At 47.0% G+C, this 18,372-nt stretch overlaps 1 protein-coding gene across 3 annotated transcripts in view; it reads left to right on the top strand.

The window, feature by feature from the left end:
- The window catches only part of Piezo1 (piezo type mechanosensitive ion channel component 1 (Er blood group)), a 72,027-nt gene that overhangs the window by 21,952 nt on the left and 31,703 nt on the right, over positions 1 to 18,372 (top strand). The window lies entirely within an intron of this gene.

The following is an 18,372-nucleotide window of genomic DNA, read 5'->3' as shown; positions in this document are numbered from 1 at the left end:
CTGCTGGGTCCTTGCTTGTCTGCCCTGTATAAATCACACGATGCCTTTGCAGGTCAATCCTGTACCCTTCACGTCTCAGCTGTGAGGCCCAGACACACTTTTCCTTCAAGATAACTGGAACTCTTGTCCCTGGGAGTCTTGAATAGTCAGGATCTGGAAAGGGGTGACTGGTGGTCAGGTGAGGGCATTGGACAGGGCTGACCCCCGTGGAGGCTCTGTGAGTGGCTCACTTTGCTCGCTTTAGGCTCTGGAGAGCTCTAGGTCTGAGGCTAAATTTGTCAGTGGCACCCTGGACAAGGCTAGCAGTGGCCCCTTCCTAGCTGGGCTTCCTGCTGAGAACAAAGGCCCCTGGCCTTGGAGGAAGGTGTCACTTTCAGCATAGACAGTTCTGTAGGCCTAGTTCCCTCCCAAATGGGATAGGGACTATTCTGGACCCATGTACTTCTAGGGCCCTGCCCATGCTGCACCCTGTCTGTTTACCTGTGGCAGCCAGTAAATGCAGAGATGGCTGCAGATATGCCCGGCTTCCTCCATCCTGGAAGGGAAGGACTCATAGGTGGGTGGTGAGGACTGGATGACTGGTACGGAATGTGGCCCATCTTGTGCCCTGGAGCTCTCTGAGGTGTCTCCCGTGGGTAGGTCATTGGGGTGGCTCTAGTCCCAAAGCTCCAAGGGACTAGCTTGGAGTACAGACTGTGCCTCTGTATGATGGGCCGTGTGAGTTGTTTGCCGAGAGTCTGTAGCCGGGTCCCTGGGCAGGGCGTGGCTTCTGCTGTAAGAAAGCCTGTCATGGTCCAGTGAGTCTCTTCTCCTCCTCTTCTGCATCTCTGGTCTCTGGCTGTCCTGAGCAGTTTGGGATGGGAGACAAACAGCCCTATGTCCACTTGTCTCTGCTGCCAGGTTGCCAGCAGTAGCTTGTGTCATCCTTGCCTTCTCTGCCTGATGAGAGCAGAGAAGGCAAACCTCTTCCTGGTTGACAGCTAGGGCTCAAATACCAAGCCATTTCCTACCGGTCTCCTAGGGAACCACCTCCTCCAGGAGCTCTGATCTGCTTGCCTATGAGTGGGTGCTGTGGTTACCCCAAGTTAGTGAGAAACCAAGAGACTAGTAACCAGTGCCTTGCGGGCCACATCCAGCTGCCTGGGAAGCGGCCATCCCTCCCACCTCCTCCATGTGTCCATACTCAGCTTGAGACTACTGCTCCTCTGTCACCGGCTTGGCCACCTTATCTGCACCCAGTCCCCTCTTGCCCTGCCACTTCCTCAAAGTATCACAAGGTCACTGTGGGCTGAGAGAAACAAAGAAATGTGGCTAGCCGTCCAGACTGGAGTATGTGACTATAGGTCCCCTGCTCCTCTTCGGGTAGGGGTCCCTTTGTTTATTGTACTGCTACCGCCAGGTCACCCTCAGCGTTGACCGCCTAACTGCGGTGTGGGGGAGAGCTGGGATAACTCGACCTGCCCCATGCAGGTCAGATGAGCCATGAAACCACATTTCCCAGACACCACACTAATTAAACCCCGACACTCTGGTAATTAAATGCTCCGAGGGCTCCCAGAGCCCCAAGCTGTTTGGCTGGGCTCCAAGTAGGTAACACCGTGTTCCCGTGCCTCTCTCCACCCTCGCTGGCCAGGCTGGGGCAGCTCCCATTTTGACCCCTCCGCTCACTCACCCAGGACTGGTCCACGTGCCCTCCTGATGCCGCTGTCCTGTGGTCTCAGCTTTCTCCCATGGGCATCAGTTTTCTCTCTAGCAAAATGAAAGTCTTGGTATGTTTAGCTCTCCGTAACCCCAGTGAGCTTTGAAACCATTCCCGGCACCATCAATGCTAATTTGTACCCTGAAGAGATGCCGGCTAGGCATTCTCAAACCCCTTGTCTTCCCTGTCTCCAGCCATGCCTGGTGCAGGTCAGGAATGGCACCAAGGGCGGGCCAGCCAGATCAAATATATCTGTGAACAGTTTGTATGTAGCCAGTTCTGCAATTATCAAGGGCCTGAGGTCTCTGCTGGTGTGGGTGGAGTGGGCTTTGGGTGCAGAAGGTAGAGCCTAGGTCCCCATGGCCGCCTTCTAATGGGGAGCTCACACAACTGCCAGGCTCAGTGTCGACCAGTGAGGAGTGAGGACAACTTCAAAAGGCCAGAGGAAGTTGCAGAGTAGGCCTGCCCTCTTTCCTGCCAGCTCGGCTGGTCCTGATCTCAGGGGGTTTAGATATCTGGTCACATTGCACATACTAACCTAGATACGAGCCATAGTCCCAAGCCATAGGCACATATCTGGGCAGCAGGTTTCCTCATGTACCCTCAGCTGACTGAACTAACCCTCTTCTCCCAGGACGGGAGATTGACCAGAGCCCTCTGGGCCTGGTTTGCCTTAAGTTTTTGTTCTTTGCCTCCCTGGGAGTGGCAGGTGTGGCCAATGGGCTTGATTGACACCATAGTTTGAGTTGCTTCAGCAAACCTCCAGAATCCTCTGCCACATCCTCCCCCTTCCTCTTCCTCCTCTGTCTGGCCCCACCCACTGGCAGAAGCCTCACACAGAAGTGTTCATGGTTGCAGCCCAGGACAAATAAGGCAGACAGGCAACAGGGAATTCCAGTGGGTTGTGGGGAAGCAGCCAGGGTGTGGATCAGGACCCCCAGTCCTGTAGCGTTTTTGCTCAGCAGCTGTCATCTGGTCCTCCCTTGCAGATCTAGCTTCTCATGTAGTTTATTTGCTCATTTATGTATTTCGTGTACTGGGTGGTTGAGCCTGGAGCTTCACACATGCTAGGCAAGTACTGTACCACTGAGGCCCTGGGCCGCATCTCCAACTGGGTCTTGTATAACCCAAGCTGACCTTGAATTCCCTAGGTAGCTAAGGATGACCTCACCTGACCCTCTTGTCTTAACCTCCCAAGTGCTAAGATTATAGGCACACATACCTAGTCTCTAGCCCTTTTTTATTTTGAGGCAGGATCTTGCTGGGTTTCCCAGGCTAGACTGGAACTCGGGAACCTCCTACCTGAGTATCCTATGTAGCTGGGATCCCAGGCCTGAGCCACCAGGCCCAGCTAGGATGCTAGTCTGTTAGCCACTGTGTGCCCTGGGAGTAAGACAGCTTGTGGCCTTCCCTGCCCTACCCACTTCTGGGAAGGACAGACAGGGCCAGATGCCCAGGCCTGACCACACTTCGCAGACTGTTTTTCCAGTCAGTTCATGTGTGAACCATTCTAGTAATCCGTGGCAACATTCTTTTCGTGAGAAAAAGAGATGTGAAGTTCCAGCTTTTGAAAAAGTTATACTTATTTTTATTTTATCTTGTGTGTATGTGTGGTTGCGGTATGGGTGTGTCACAATGAGGTTGCGGAGGTCTGAGGACAGATTCTGGGAGTTTGTTCTCACTGTGTTCAACCTGAGGATAAAACTCAGGTCTACAGGCTTGACCTTTAACACACTGAACTGTTTTAAGGAGTCCCAAGGAAAAGTGTTAGTGAGAAGAGATCTTGGGGACTCTCTGAGCCTTCCTGTCTATTTACAAAGATCAGATCCATGGACAGGTTTTTTTTTTTTTTTTTTTTTTTTTTTTTTTTTGCTGAGATTTATTTATTTATTTTCAATTCAAATTTTTGTTTAAATGTATGGATTTATTGCCTGCATGTGTGCACGCACACATGCACCATAAACATTCCTGGTGCTGCAGAGACCAAAAGAGGGCATTAGATCTCTGAAACTGGAGTTACAGAAGGTTGTGAACCACCGTGTGGGTGCTGGGAACTGAACCTGGGTCCTCTGGAAAAGCAGCTAATGCTCTTAATTGCTGAGCCACTTTTGTAGCCCTCTAGTTTACTTTTAGTTTTTACATAAAGGATTTAATGGATGAACGTGGCTCACAATGTCTATATCTTTTGCTCAGAAGTGTGTGTCACCATGCCGGGCAGTCGTGGCGCATGCCTCCAGCCTGGTCTACAAGACAGGAACCAAAGCTACAGAGAAACCTTGTCTCGAAAAAACCAAAAAGAAAAAAAAAAGTGTATGTCACCTCGCAGGTGCTATATACAGCACAGTATGCCTGCAGGAGTCCCATAGGTGGGGACAATTGGGACTTGAAGAATGACTAAGCAATGTGAGATAGGTTGGGCTTATCTGTGGCTGTCAAACAGTCGTGAGGAATCCAGGTGCCCTGTGGCATCAGTTTTGCAGAAGGGGTCCCATTTGTGGGGTCCCCGGCACTGTATGCCCCATGGCCTGGGATGCTGGTAGACACTAAGAGTGGCTGGGCTTGTCACCTCTCGCAGGTCCACAGCTGTGTTCTCCAGGTTACCTACAGTGGTGGCAGTGAGCTGTTTGTTTTCAAAATGCTGTTCCCTGGCAGAGACTGGAGGAAAAACAGTTATGTGTGAGCTTCCGTAGGCCAGTGTGGTAGATACCAGTCTCAGCGAGCTGAGCGAGAGACAACAGGAAGACAGAGGAGAGGCCAGGGCACTGCACCAGCCAAGGTTGGGCTGCAGACAGCACACTGGCTCGTGGAAGAGTCACAGAAGGTCCACAAGGTTAGGTGGTCACACGAGGGCCTACAATAAGGACCTTGAATGCTGGGCAAGAAATCAGGCCTGCCCCTGTCGTGGAGCTATAGAGCACCGTCGTCCCTTGATTGACAGCAATAGGAGGAGAAGCAAGAGCAGCCTCTGCCTGGGGATGCAGCCTGATTGTGGGCATGTGGCCAAGGGATGGAGGGGACATATTCCCACCTTGCTGGTTAGGGCAATGGAGACGGTTGGGCTAGCTGACCAGGCCTCCATGAGGCATCTTCTGGGGTGGCTGGAGTCTGTGGCACTCACATGGACTGGCTCTAGACTTTCCTGTCTCCCACACCATCTGCTGGAGTAGGACTAAGTGGACCAAAGTCAGTTACTGTCCCATGCAACACCCAAAGGCCTGCTGTTCCTATTGTCTCAGGCTTCCAGCCCCAGGGGTTGGGCACAGTACCAGGTTTAGAGCCCGTCCCTTTTTGACACCAGCCCTTTGGCACTTTTTACAGAGAGGGAAGAGGAAGGGCAGGGTTCCACCTAGGTGCTCCACTTCTGCTCTCCACACCTCTTCTAGAATCTCTTACTATCACCCTGTTCTGACGCCCGCCTCCCAGCTGTGCCCAGCATGCACTATATCCGAGCCTCCCCCAGTGTGCAGGTTACAAATCAGAGCCCTCTAAAGTGGCCATTCTCAGAATTCATTTAGTCACAGTTCCGCTCACCCCAAGGACGCATCGTGGACTCCTGCGCTGCTGTGGTCCCTCACCTCACATGGGCTTTCCTCCTGTCCCAGGACAGTCCTTGGCCTCTGAGGGTACCGATTGAAAATTCTGGTCTTTCCTTTGTTCTGAGAGATCTTTTGCCTGTCTCAATTCTTCCTTCTTACAAGTATACACAAACCACACGAGGAACAGGGACTCACCCCCGGGCACTTACCACAGCCGCTGGTGATTAGGCTCTTTGTGTACACTGTGTGGGTAGGTGCCCAGTGCTTGGGGGCAGCTGCTCAGCTGCGGTGGTGGTCAGTACTGGCCACTGATGTGTCCAGGACCCTTGTCAGATGGACTTTGAGGCATGGAGATTACTCTCTCTGATCCCTGTCTCTGATCCTTGAAAACCACAGCTTTCGGGGATACTTGTGGGACTGATACCCATCCCAGGACTGTACTAGACTCTTGGCTGAGCGTGGCATTGTACAGACCTTTGTGCAATGCCACGGGAGGGGGCAGATGCTGTCCCTCCGAGAAGTAGTATTCTGAGTGCATAGGCCACTTGAGGGCCTCAAACACACCTTGTAGAGCCTCTCCCAGTCTGGCAGCTATGGCTGTCTAGACAGCATGCTCATCTATGGGACCTGGGCTTTCTCAGAATTGCCTCTACTCCACCCCTGAATGAGGATGTTGCATAGCTAGGCTACTGCCCTTAGGGACTCCAGACCCTGTAGGGCTGGCTGACTCCAGGCCCTGATCTGATCTGCCTTACAGTTCCTTGCCAATCTAGATACCACTTCCTCCAGGGCAGAGACTGTGGCTGCCCCAGTGTCTCAGGCAGGCCCTGCCTTGCCTTGCCCTGCCCTGGAAATGGGTTGCAGTCCTTTGGGTTAGCCTAGTCCCTCTACCAGCGCCCCTGCCCAGCTCCCCTTTTCCACCAAGTCCTTTCTTTTGACCTGAAGGTGCTTGCCTCCCAGGTACCTTCTGCTTTGTTCTCAGAGGCAGCTAGCCTAGAGGCTGGGAGGGTAGACATCCATACCTCATTGCTCTCTTCTGCAGGTAGGCATGACAATAGCGGGGTGGGGAATTATGAGACACTCATGCCTGTGTCTGCTGGGCTGTAGTATTAGGGCTGAAGTGTGTCTTCCACGCCCAACCTTCCCTTGAGGAATCCATGCTGTTTGTCTCTGCCTGAGTCAGTCAGCTTCCTATGTCAGTGCAGACTAGGATACCTTGTGTGAGCCTTCATTATATTCTGCCCCTGCTGCTACAGCCCAGCACCCTCACGGACCCATTTGTCTTGACCACACTGACTGCTGCCTCTCCACACACCTTTTCTGCTGTCTGTCCAGCACTGGCTGTGGCAAGGGAAACTCCCAGAAGTTCAGCCTCATACTTTGCTTGTTGTTGTTTGTTTTGTTGTTTTTGTTTTTTCGAGACAGAGTTTCTGTTGAGTAACAGCCCTGGCTGTCCTGGAAGTAGTTCTTGTAGACCAGGCTGACCTCGAACTCACAGAGACCCACCTGCCTCCGCCTCCCGAGTGCTGGTTAAGATTAAAGGCACACACCAGCACCGCCCAGTCAACCTCATTCTTCAAGCTGCATTCCATTTCCAGAGCCATTAACAAATGAGTCTGGCATTTCCTTGGGGTCTCTGTGAGGCTTCACTGAGCAGAGGCATATGGGATGCTCACGCATGCTGGTTCGCTGTGCTGACCTGCTTGACTCACTCAGCACCTCAGAGGAGACTGAGAGCTGAGTGGGGAGCAGGTTGGCCCCATGAACTTGGGCCAGGCTTGGGGATGTGCTAGGAACCACATATTCCCAGGATCTTGAGTAGCTGAGGTCCCACTCAGAGCCCTATCTGCAGTCCAGTCTCGTTTTCCTGCATACAGTGGGAGGAGGGGTGAGAGGAGGGGTAGGGGTGGTAATTAGCCTTCTGTGCGGAACACTCTCGGAGTCTGTGTGTGGTCCTCTTACCTCCTAACCCTCCCTTCCTGACCCAGTTCCCACTAAGAGCAGAGGTCCGCTCTGCTCCAGGTCACTCAGAGGCCAGGGGACCATCCCGTGGATGTCAGTAACCCCAGCCATGGCTTGAGGACCCCAGAGTGAATGCTAGCAAGGGTCTTCAGCTTTGTGCTGTAGGGTGAGCATCTGTAAAGGGTTAAGCATGTGCTGGCCTGCAAGGGGCCCTTCCTGCCTGTCTGTCCTATTGTTGCTGGCTCAGGAAAAGCCTATTTCCTGTGAAATCACAGGCTTTACTCAGCAGCTCCACCAGAGCGGGCTGAGGCTCTGTCCTCTTTTAGGAATGCCTTTGTCCCCCATGACCCCTCCAGCAATGAAGCTGCAGCTAACCTTCAAGGGAAAAAGCAAGGCTGTCACCTCCAGGCTGCCTGTAACGATGCCTCCAGCACAGTTAAAGCCATGGTTTTGACAATCACATAAATGTGTTCAACCAATAACCTCGTCAGGACAGGGAAGCATCTGGGAGCCCTGGCACTGTCACAGCCTGCTTTGTTAGTGATCTTTCCTCCCCTCCCAGAAGCTAGGGTTGCATCCGAGTGCTCCACTCTGCCTTCCCTCCACACTGGCCCACTGGTCACTCACTCTTCTGGCTGGCTTCTTACCCCATACAGCTCTTGAGGCCTGATAATCTGGGAGGGGTGATGGCTGGAAAAAAAACTCACAAAGCCACTTCCCTTGCTCCATCCACAGCAGGCACCACAGCCAAAGGCCCAATCTTCCCTGCTCACATCTTTCAGAGATGGCTAGGTGTTACCTGTCTGCTCAGAGCAGCCTCCTCATAGGACTAGTGGTGGCTGATAGAATCAGGACCCAGGCCAGCCAGACCCAGGCACCTGAGTCTCACAGTCCACGGCAGGCTGGCTGCTCTGGGGGTGTGGGTGGCTACTATCCAAGATACCCTAGCACCCCAGACACTGGAAGACACTCACGTTTTGCCCTATACCTTTCTGAGCCTGTTTGCTTGTGTGTTGGGGTAGAAGGTGAGTCTCTAAATGTAGCCTTTATTCAGCTGTGCCATGTTGGGGCCAGCTCTGCGCTGAAGGGAAGGAAGGAAGGAAAAGAGAGGAGAAAGGGAAGAAAGAACTCAGGGCTTGTGCCTCTCCCATACTAATCTGTGTGGTTGAGGCAGGGAATATGGCCCTCAGGGTGGGGTGTGACCCGCGGCCTGGTGCCTCACTTCAAATTTCCTACCTTTGGCACGTAGAATTATTTAGGGTTCTCCTGGCCCCACCTAGGGTTGGGAGTAGTGGGGAGGTCAGGCCTCAAGCTCATTGGTTCATATCACATTTCCTTGTTGCCAGTAGGCCAGGCATGGACCTGTCTCTACTGCTCGCCATCATGGGTCTCCTGACTTCTGGAATCCTTCACGGATTTTGAACACCATTCATTTATTTATTCTGGAAAAACAAGTTCACAACGTTTGCTGTCTTAACCCATTTTTGAGTGTATAGTGCAGTGGTGTTATCCTCACGTGACGCTGTCGCTGCTGGCCATCGCATTCGATAGCCGTTAAACTCCAGCCCTCCCCCACTACCACCACCACTACACACAGGAGCCGCAGGGTCCAGATTTTAAGCTTGTTGAGCAGGCTGCAGGGCAGAGCAATTGTCGCTGCTCCAGCCTCCTGCAACACCTACCCTTCTGCCTCCAGGCGCCTTCCTGGTTCTCACTCCACACTGGCTGCCCTTTATGGGCTCTGCTTGTGGAAGCCAGAAGCCAAAGCCAGGCGTCTTCCTTATTCATGTTCCACCTTATTTTTGGAGTCCTTTAGTTGGCTAGACTGGACAGCAAGCTCCTGAGAGCCAGCTGTCGCTCTTTCCCACAACCTCCCCAGCACGGAGGTCGCAGGTCTGTGCCACCACACAGCCTTTTATGCCTCTGTCTATCGATCTATCATATATAATCTAAGTGTGTCTGTGTATCTGTAAGTTACATGTGTGAGCACGGGACCGTGCATGTCACACATGCACATGAACGTCAAAGGGCAACCTTGGGGGCTGGTCCTCACCTCCTACCATGTTTGAAACAGGGTTTCTGTGTTATTCACTGCTGCTTTTGCCAGGCTAACTGGCTTGACGGCGTCTGGTGATTCTTTCTCCGCCACCCATCTCCTGGTACAGGCGCACCGGGATTACAGGTGCATGCAGTACACCTGGCTTTACACGGTTTCTGGCGATCCAAGCTCAAGTCATCAGGCCTGTGTGGCAAGCCACTGAGAAACATCCCTCGCCTGGGTTTTGATCTCTTTATGTGGGTTCTGGTGATCTGAACTTAGGGCCTCGTGTTTATATGGCAAGCACTTTTCTGACTGATTCTTCTTCCCCAGCTCCCTGTCATGGGTTTTCGCTCACCACCCCTCATGTGCTTGGACTGGCTCAGTGCTGGCATTCCTGGTATATCAGACCAAACCAGCGTCCTCAGAGACAGGACCTGTAATATTAGTGTTGGGAGAAAGCTCTCAGGGACCTGCGGATGGATGGATGGGTTGGTGGATGGCCAGATGGATGAGTGAGTGGACAGCTGGGTAGGCATCCTCCTGACTGGAGAAGCATCTGGCTGGTGTGAGGGGAGAGCGCTGCCTTCCTGAGATGGGCTGACTGCACTGGTGGGGCTGGAACGTGAAGCCCTGGAAAGCAGAGGGATTTCGGAAAGCTGCGCCATAAATTCGCTGCCCTCCTGCCTCTCAGGCCAGAGACGATTGATTTAAAATATATATATATTCTTGGGCTGGAGAGATGGCTCAGTGGTTAAGAGCACTGACTGCTCTTCCAGAGGACCCAGGTTCAATTTCCAGCACCCACATGGCAGCTCACAACTGTCTGAAGATCCAGTTGCAGGGGATTTGACACTTTCACACCAATGCACATAAAATAAAGTTAAATAAACCATAAAAATATAAAAAAAAATTCTTGTTGAAAACTTCAGATTTAAGAGAGTTGAGCTATGTATGGTAGCCAATGTGTATAGTGAGAGAAAGGCCACACCCTGACTCCAGGGAGGCCCTTCAGAGTTTAGAGAAGTGCTACCCACGGCGAAAACCTTCAGCCTCCTTGAAGCAGCAGGTGCCCTCGGTAGCTTGGATACATCCCATATCCACTCTGGTCCTGGAGGACAATTGGGGGACTTGGAAAGGGTTCAGGCTGAATTCAGACATGCTTACAGAGAAGTGTCCTTCCAAAGTGGGCAATGTTGCTTTGGTCTCCATTCCCCGAGGAGGAGACCTGGCTCAGCTTATTTTTAATGTACTGCACACTCTGGGTATCCCTAGCTGTCCAGAGCTGTCGTTAGACTCATGGTTCTCATACTTGAAGGGTCTGAGTATGGAGTAGCCCCCTGAGGAGGCTACTCTTCATAGGATAATGAAGCAAGGTTTGATGCTGCAGGATACAGAAAGTCTGGTCTTGGGATTGTGTTGTCCAGGAGGGAATCAAGGTTCGTGATGCATTCTGGCTCCTAGGTCATGTTCTGCTATCCCTACTGGTCTAGGGCAGTCAGTTTCTCTGAGGTGAAATTGCCTGAGGTGTAGAGGGAACAAGGAGGTGGCTTGGGGTTTGTGAGTGGCTCTCTGTGTGGCTGAGGTCAGGCAGAATGTAGAATCCCTTTGGTCTGGCTCTTTTTTTTTTTTCTTTTTTCTTTTTTCTTTTTTTTTGGTTTTTNGAGGTGGGTGGTCCTTGGACTTCCCACAGGGCAGGGAACCCTGATTGCTCTTTGGGCTGATGAGGAAGGGGGACTTAATAGAGGGAGGGGGAGGGAAAGGGGAGGCGGCGGTGGGGAAGAAACAGAAATCTTTAATAAATAAAAAAAAAATTAACACTTCTCCATTGCTAGTGGGAGTACAAGCTCATGCAGCCACTTTGGAAATCAGTTTGACAGTTTCTCAGTAAATTGGGAATCAAGCCAGGTAGTGGTGGTGCACAACTTTAATCCCAGGACTCGGGAGGCAGAGGCAGGTGGATCTCTGTGAATCTGAGGCCAACCTAGTCTACAAGAGCTAGTTCTAGGACAGGCTCCAAAGCTACAGAGAAATTCTGTCTCATAAACCCAAAATAAAAAAATAAAAATAAACAAAGTAGAATTTAAAATAAAGCCACCTAAAGATGGATAATAAAAGAAAAATGGGAATCAGTCTACCTCAATACCCAGCAATACCACTCTCTTGGGCATATACCCAAAGGATGCACACCCATACCACAAGGACATTTACTCAACTGTGTTCATAGCAGCAATATTTATATTAGCCAAAACCTGGAAACAACTTAGATGCCCTCAAACAAAGAATGGATAAAGAAAATTTAGTACATTTACACAATGGAATACTACTTAGTGGTTAAAAAAAAAAAAAAAACAATGACATCTTGAAATTTGCAGGAAAATGGGTGGAACTAGGAAAAAATCCATCCTAAGTGAAGTAGCACAGACCCACAAAGATAAATACATTATGAATTCACTCATAAGTGGACATTTGATGTAAAGCAAAGGATAACAAGTTATAGTCCACAACCCCAGAGAATCTAGGTAAAAAGAACCCTAAGAGAGACATACATGGATCCCCTGGGAAGGGGAAATAGACAAGATCTCCTGAGAAAATTGGAAGTTGGGGGAGGGGGGAAAAGGGTGAAAGGGGAGTGAGAGGGGAGAAGGGGAGGGGAAAAGAGAACATAAGGAAACAGAATGGGAAAAGATGGGGCAAGGACAGAGAGGGAGAGCAAAGAAAAAGATATCTTGATTAAGGGAGCCATTATGGGGCTATTGAGAAACTTGGCACTGTAGAAATTCCCAGGAATCCACAAGGATGACCCCAGCTAAGACGCTAAGCAATAGTGGGGAGGGTACCTAAATTGAAATTCCCTTTTAGTCAGATAGATGACTACCTTAATCATCATCATAGAACCTTCATCTTCATCCAGCAACTGATGGAAGCAGATGCAAAGATCCACAATTAAGCACTGGACCAAGCTTCCAGAATCCAGTGTAAGAGAGAAAGGAGTGATACTATGAACAATGGGGTCAAAATCATGATGGGGATACCCACAGAACACCTGACCTGAGCTAGTGGAAGCCCACTGACTCCGGACTGACAGTAGAGAACCTGTATAGGATCAAACTAGGCTCTCTGAATGTGGGTGATAGTTGTGTGGCCGGAGAAGTCTGTGGGGCTACTGGAAGTGGGACCAGGATTTATCCCTAGTGCTTGAACTGGCTTTTTGAAACCCATTCTTTTCGGAGGGACACCTTGCTCAGCCTAGATATAGGCTGGAGGGCCTAGGGCCTGCCTCAAAGTGATATGCCAGACTTTATTGACTCCCCATGGGAAGCCTTACCTTCTATGAGGAATGGATAGAGGGTGGGGTAGGAGAAAAGGTGGGGGGAAAGGAGGGAGTAGGAACTGGCATTGGTATGTAAATTGAGAAAAGATTGTTTTAGAATAAATACTTCAAAAAATAATTACCCTTTTATTAAAAATAGACTATTTTCTCATACATTATATCCTGATTGTAATGTCCCTTCCCTCTACTTCTTCCAATTTCTCCCAGCCTCCCCTCCCATCTGGATCCATCCCCTTTCTCTTTCTCATCTAAAAAGAACAGGCTTCTTAGAAGTAACAACAAAATATAACAAAAAAAATGTAACTTAAAACAAAAACCATCACATCGAAATGGGACAAGGCAAGTCAACAAAAAGAAAAGAGACCCAAGAGAGAGTCCAAAATCAGAGGCCTGTTTGCTACTCTAGTTGGTGGCATGAAGCTTGGGGACCAGGACCTAAATTGAGGCAGACTCAAGTCTCATGCAATAGGCTACTTTACTCAGAGCATTAGAGAATTTATATTTTGAGAGTTAAGAAGACTCACCCGAGTAAGTGTATAATTACAAAGACAAGCCATCTGTGGCAAACACGTGTTTTTCCATAGAGGCATCAGAATAACAACAGCTGAAGTAAACTCACTCCTATCCGCTTCACATGAAAGGCGCTCAAGAAGAGCCAGAAAACATTTTTCAAGAAAAGTTCCATGTTTTGAAGAAACTGAGGTAACAATACTCACGTGTTGTTTTTCTTTGAGTTTTCTCACTAGCATTCAGAATTCTCATACAACTCCATTCTTGGACTGTTTCATAACAGAGACCCACTCATTCACACTTGGGAGTCATATATAAACACTAAAATAACACCTATAATATATACACAGAGGACCTAGTGCAGATCCGTGTCTGTCCTGTGATTCCTGCATCAGTCTCTGTGAGCTTGTAAGATCTTTGCTCAGTTGATTTAGAGGAACTTGATCTCCTGGTATCCTCTAACTCTTCTGGCTCTTACACTCTTTCTGCCTCCTTTTCCACTGGATTTCCTAAGCTCTGAGGGGTGAACTTTGAGAGTCCATTTGGAGAAGTGTGTTCCAAGGTCTCTCTCTATGTGTAGTGTCTGTTTGTGGCTCTCTATATTTATTACCATCTGCTGTGGGAGGAAGATTCTCTGATGGCTGAATAAGGAACTGATCTATGAGCATTGCAAGAATATCATTAGAAGTTAATCTTATTATGAATTTTCTTACCAGCAGTATTTGGTATTATCATCTCTGGATTATCTAGTCTCTGGTTCTTGGTCACTCAAGTAGTGACATGTATGAGTTTCATTTTGTATAGTGGGCCTTAAGTCAAATCAGATATTGGTTGTTTATTCCCACACGCTTTATACCACCATTGCTCTAGTATATTTTGCAGGCAGGACAGAGTGTGTATCAAAGCTTTTGTGTCTGTGTTTGTCTTTATGTTTTTCTTTTGGTAGCCTGAAGAGTACCTTCCTGTATCAAAAATACTAGAATATCGAGGGGAATTTTCTATGTAGGCATCAGCTCAACCTCTTATGTTCAATGAGTTGTGTGGGTGTGGTCTTCAGCCATTTGCTTGTGTAGAGCAACCTATATTCTTGGCAATAGCCTGGATTGTGTGGGGATTTCCATAGTACCCCTTTGACCAACAACTTGATTGTATGGTACTCAGTTCCACTACCAGAAGCTTGATTTTGTGGCAAGAGATGGCCTGTTGGGACTCCATCTCCCTCATTATTCGGAAACTTCCTTAAGATTGCTTTCCTAGATTTTAGGAAGTGCCCAGGGCACTAGCTTTCCATGCCGCCCATTTCAACCACAACATTGCCCCAGACCTTTATCATTCCCTTTGATTTGTGGTTCTCGCATTGGAGCAGTCTACCTGCTGCATGTGGCAAATTTTCTCGCCATCAAGACCCCTTCCAGCACAGTAGGAAGTCATTTATCCAAGCAGGTGAATTGCTAGTTAGGGTACCGTTGGCCCCCCCTTGTTCTGAGTTTTAGAATTCTTCTGAGATTCTACTGGTTCACAAAGAGAATAGAGGCCTTGGTTGAAGTTTTTACTTTGATCTGTTTATTTATTTTTGTAGTGGGTCAAGGCTTCGACTTTTTATCCCTATGCAGTGGATTAGAGACACTGTTCATTTTTTATTTTATTTACTTTTATCATACATGTACCTTGTGTGCATATGTGAGTGTAGGCATTGGTGTGCCATTGCGTGAATGTGGAGGTCAGATGAAAATTTTCCAGGAGTTAATTTTCTCCACCCACCATGGATTTCAGGAAGTGGGCTCATGCCATCAGACTTGCACAGTGAGTGATTTGACCCTTTGTGCCCTCTTGTCTGAACAATAAGACATTTTTTAAGCTACCAGGCACTCAAACATAACTGTCAGTGAGTGGCCAAGGGCTCTCAGAATTGCTTGCTGTTTTATTAGGATTATTTTCTATAGTAATACATACCTAATTGTGTTCTTCTTACAGCTAAGCTCTGTTTTCCCCTGATTTCCCAGATGCCTGACACAATGTACAGCCAATGTACTTTATTTGCACATGCTCTCAGCTTGCTGCTGAGGAGAGATTTTACATTTTGGTTATTTCTTAGACCAGGACTGTTGTGCTATATTAGATGGCAGTAACGGATAGATGGTCTGTATTGCCTTTATACCAGTTTAATTTTAATGAAACTTTTTAATGAAACTGCATGCAATATTAAGTTTATATTAGATTCAAATTTACTTTTACATTGTCTTCTACTTAGAGAATAATTTAATAATAATTTAATTAATTAATTAATAATTGTTTTTGTAAATGCATGTTTGTAGTGATTGCTGTGATGTCTTTTAGTGAGAAGTCTGTACTGGTGAGTATCTGGTCACAGCTAGCCCTGGTAATTTTTAAGTTATTTCTTCCTTGAGATTACAGTATAAAGTTATAATTTGTCCTCTCTTTCCCCCATCTAAACCCTCCAACAACTAGACGGTAGAACTGTTGATGAAGACACCACATACTTTGGTCAATAGGGCATGAAGAAACCAAAATGATACTGATCAGGAAGCTTCTTTCAGCTGGGTGTATTTCATAGTAATGAAAGTGCTTTAAGTGTTGCAGGGGAGAAAGGCCATGAACAGACTTACTCACCTGTATACTTGTGGTGATCCAAATGTGAAGATATGCTGATGGGTGAAATAAGGGCATGAATATTTTGGGGGTAATCAACCACTTTCTGATTGGCTTTAAGGGCCATTCTACAGGAGAAAATACATGTCTGGTACTGTAAATCTGGCCTAACACACCTGGTTGGGAAGCTCATCAGTCCTACGGTAAACCTATTGCTCTTTTGCTAAATTAATAAGTATTTTTGTTAAATGCAAATAGTATCAACCTGTTCTCTACATTAGTATCTCTACATTTATAGATCAGCGCAGCTCTCGGGCCACCCCAAAGAACTTCCTTTGTAAAGTAGACAACCCAGAAACTCACAACTGATGAAAGGATGGAGAATAAGTGTCTGTGAGATGCTCAGCCACAGATAGGACATCTGTCTCCCATACTTAATTAGGCATTTTAGCCTTTGTTTCAGGGAGCACCTTCCCTACTAACTGTCCAGTGTTTTCTGAGACGCATACTCTGAAATGAAGTTTTGACAGTCTTTCTTTCTGCCCAAGATTGGGTTATCCTTTCCCTGTCATTTGTGAATTTCATCCTTCTGATTCTGACTCACAGGTTTGCTATGAATATATTAATAACAGACAACTCCAAGACTGCTGAACTACAAATCCCAGGAAAATCCTCAAAGCCCTAGAATGAAATTAGTTAACTAATTAACTAGAAGGAAAAATTCTATCAGTGTAAGCTGGTACATACCTTCCATATGCACAATGTTAGACATATTACATGAATATAAATGCCAAATAACTAATAACTAGAAACAAGCATATAATTTTATACCATAAAGATTTCTGTGAGCTGTTAAAATTCATAGAAATTTTCCTATGACTATACCCATGGGTCCCTATTACAGATTGTCCTGTTACAGGCAGTATGGTTGAGGGTTGGGCTATATTTATAGTTTAGAAACTATTTGTTCCCTAGGCAAATAAGTGCATGTTTGGGTGGGTGCCTCAGGTACTTCATAGTAGAGAAATTGATTTACATGCTTATTTATTTCTCTAGAGCAATTTAAGTAAAAATCATAACACCCATGAACTATTTGGAGATTTTTATGATACCTATAATATATTACTAGTAAGAATGTTATTAACTTTGTTCTATAATTATAAGCTAATAGTGATTTAAAAGCATTTCAGTACTTTATTTTAAGAGTTCCATTCCTTTGGTGTTAGCTCTCTTTCTGATTAATCTCTGACAGTCACTTAAATATATCACTTTGGTTATATTTAAGAACTCACCTCTTCAATTACTTCAGGATTAAAATATACTATAATGTTAGAAACAAAAACCCTGAAAATATAAAAGTATATTGTAACAAATCACTAATTAAAGAGAGTCTTAATCCTAAATTGAAAATCTGCATTTTAAAGATACTTTATTCAGGACTGGGGTTAGTGGATTTAGAAATTATCAGGAATGACCTCAGAAAAATAAAAATAGTTACTTAGAACAGGCAGACCATAAACAATAAAGACATGACTGAGGTACAACTTTGCTTTGGTCTTTTATTCTAGAAGTGACTTTTTAAAAAGGGTACTCCCCATCCAAACATAGATGATCACACAGAAATACTCTGGAAAACAAAATATAACAAAGATTAGCATCCCAAACAAGTTTTGTTTAATTCTTTACTTTTCCAGAGATAGCATGATTATCGTTTATTATTCTTCTTCATTATATATTATTCAAAGTTGAATTTTAGTGGCAAAGATTTCATATAACTCTACTAAATGTCCCCAGTTCAACCCCCTGTCTCCAGTATTCAAGTGTTTTGTTTGGAGGTAAACCCTGTGCCCTGATTCTGTGACCTAATGACCACCTCCCAACCCCTAATATTCACAATATAGTCCATATTTTCAACATCTCTATCTAGTTATATCAGAAACACTTAGCTTTCTAAGAATATACAACTTGGTTAATTTAATTTATTTAGTGAACACAAATCACTTTTTCTTTTTCCCTCTATTCCTTCCTCCCTTCCTTCCTTCCTCTCTCCCTCCCTGCCTTCTTCTCCCCTTCTTTCTGCTTTCTTTCTTAGGAACCTTTGGAATTATATTTGGTTCTGCTATGGTCTTACTAACATCTGGCACTCTACATATTATCTGAATTTTATTCTCTTCATGTCAACTGTCATAGCCTTGGCAGATTTTCATTTTCTTGTCTGTATCACTATGAGTCAAATGTCAGAAATGAAAAATAAAACACCAAATAATGTGGTGTATTCTGTAGAAAGGAGCTAGCCATGACACAGAAAGAAAGAGCAGGCTTTACAGGGAAAGGGGATATAAAGGAAAGGGAGGGGCATGGTGTTAACAAGACACTTTTTTCTGCTGTGTAGTACTCCATTGTGTAAATATACCACAGTTTCCTTATCCATTCTTTTTTTGGGGGGGGGGGGCGGTGTTTCGAGACAGGGTTTCTCTGTGGTTTTGGAGCCTGTCCTGGAACTAGCTCTTGTAGACTAGGCTGGTCTCGAACTCACAGAGATCCCCCTGCCTCTGCCTCCCAAGTGCTGGGATTAAAGGCGTGCGCCACCACCGCCCAGCGGTCTGGCTCATTTTGTACCGCCTAGGACAGGTAGAATGGCCGAGTACCCCTGGGACTGAGAACTGCATAGGGTTCTCCTGGA

The sequence above is a fragment of the Alexandromys fortis genome, unplaced genomic scaffold (genome assembly GCF_014885135.2).
Source record: "Alexandromys fortis isolate MF-2015 unplaced genomic scaffold, M_Fortis_MF-2015_v1.1 scaffold_165, whole genome shotgun sequence".
In the NCBI taxonomy this organism is placed as follows: Eukaryota; Metazoa; Chordata; class Mammalia; order Rodentia; family Cricetidae; genus Alexandromys; species Alexandromys fortis.
This window is presented reverse-complemented; position numbering and strand designations above follow the sequence as displayed.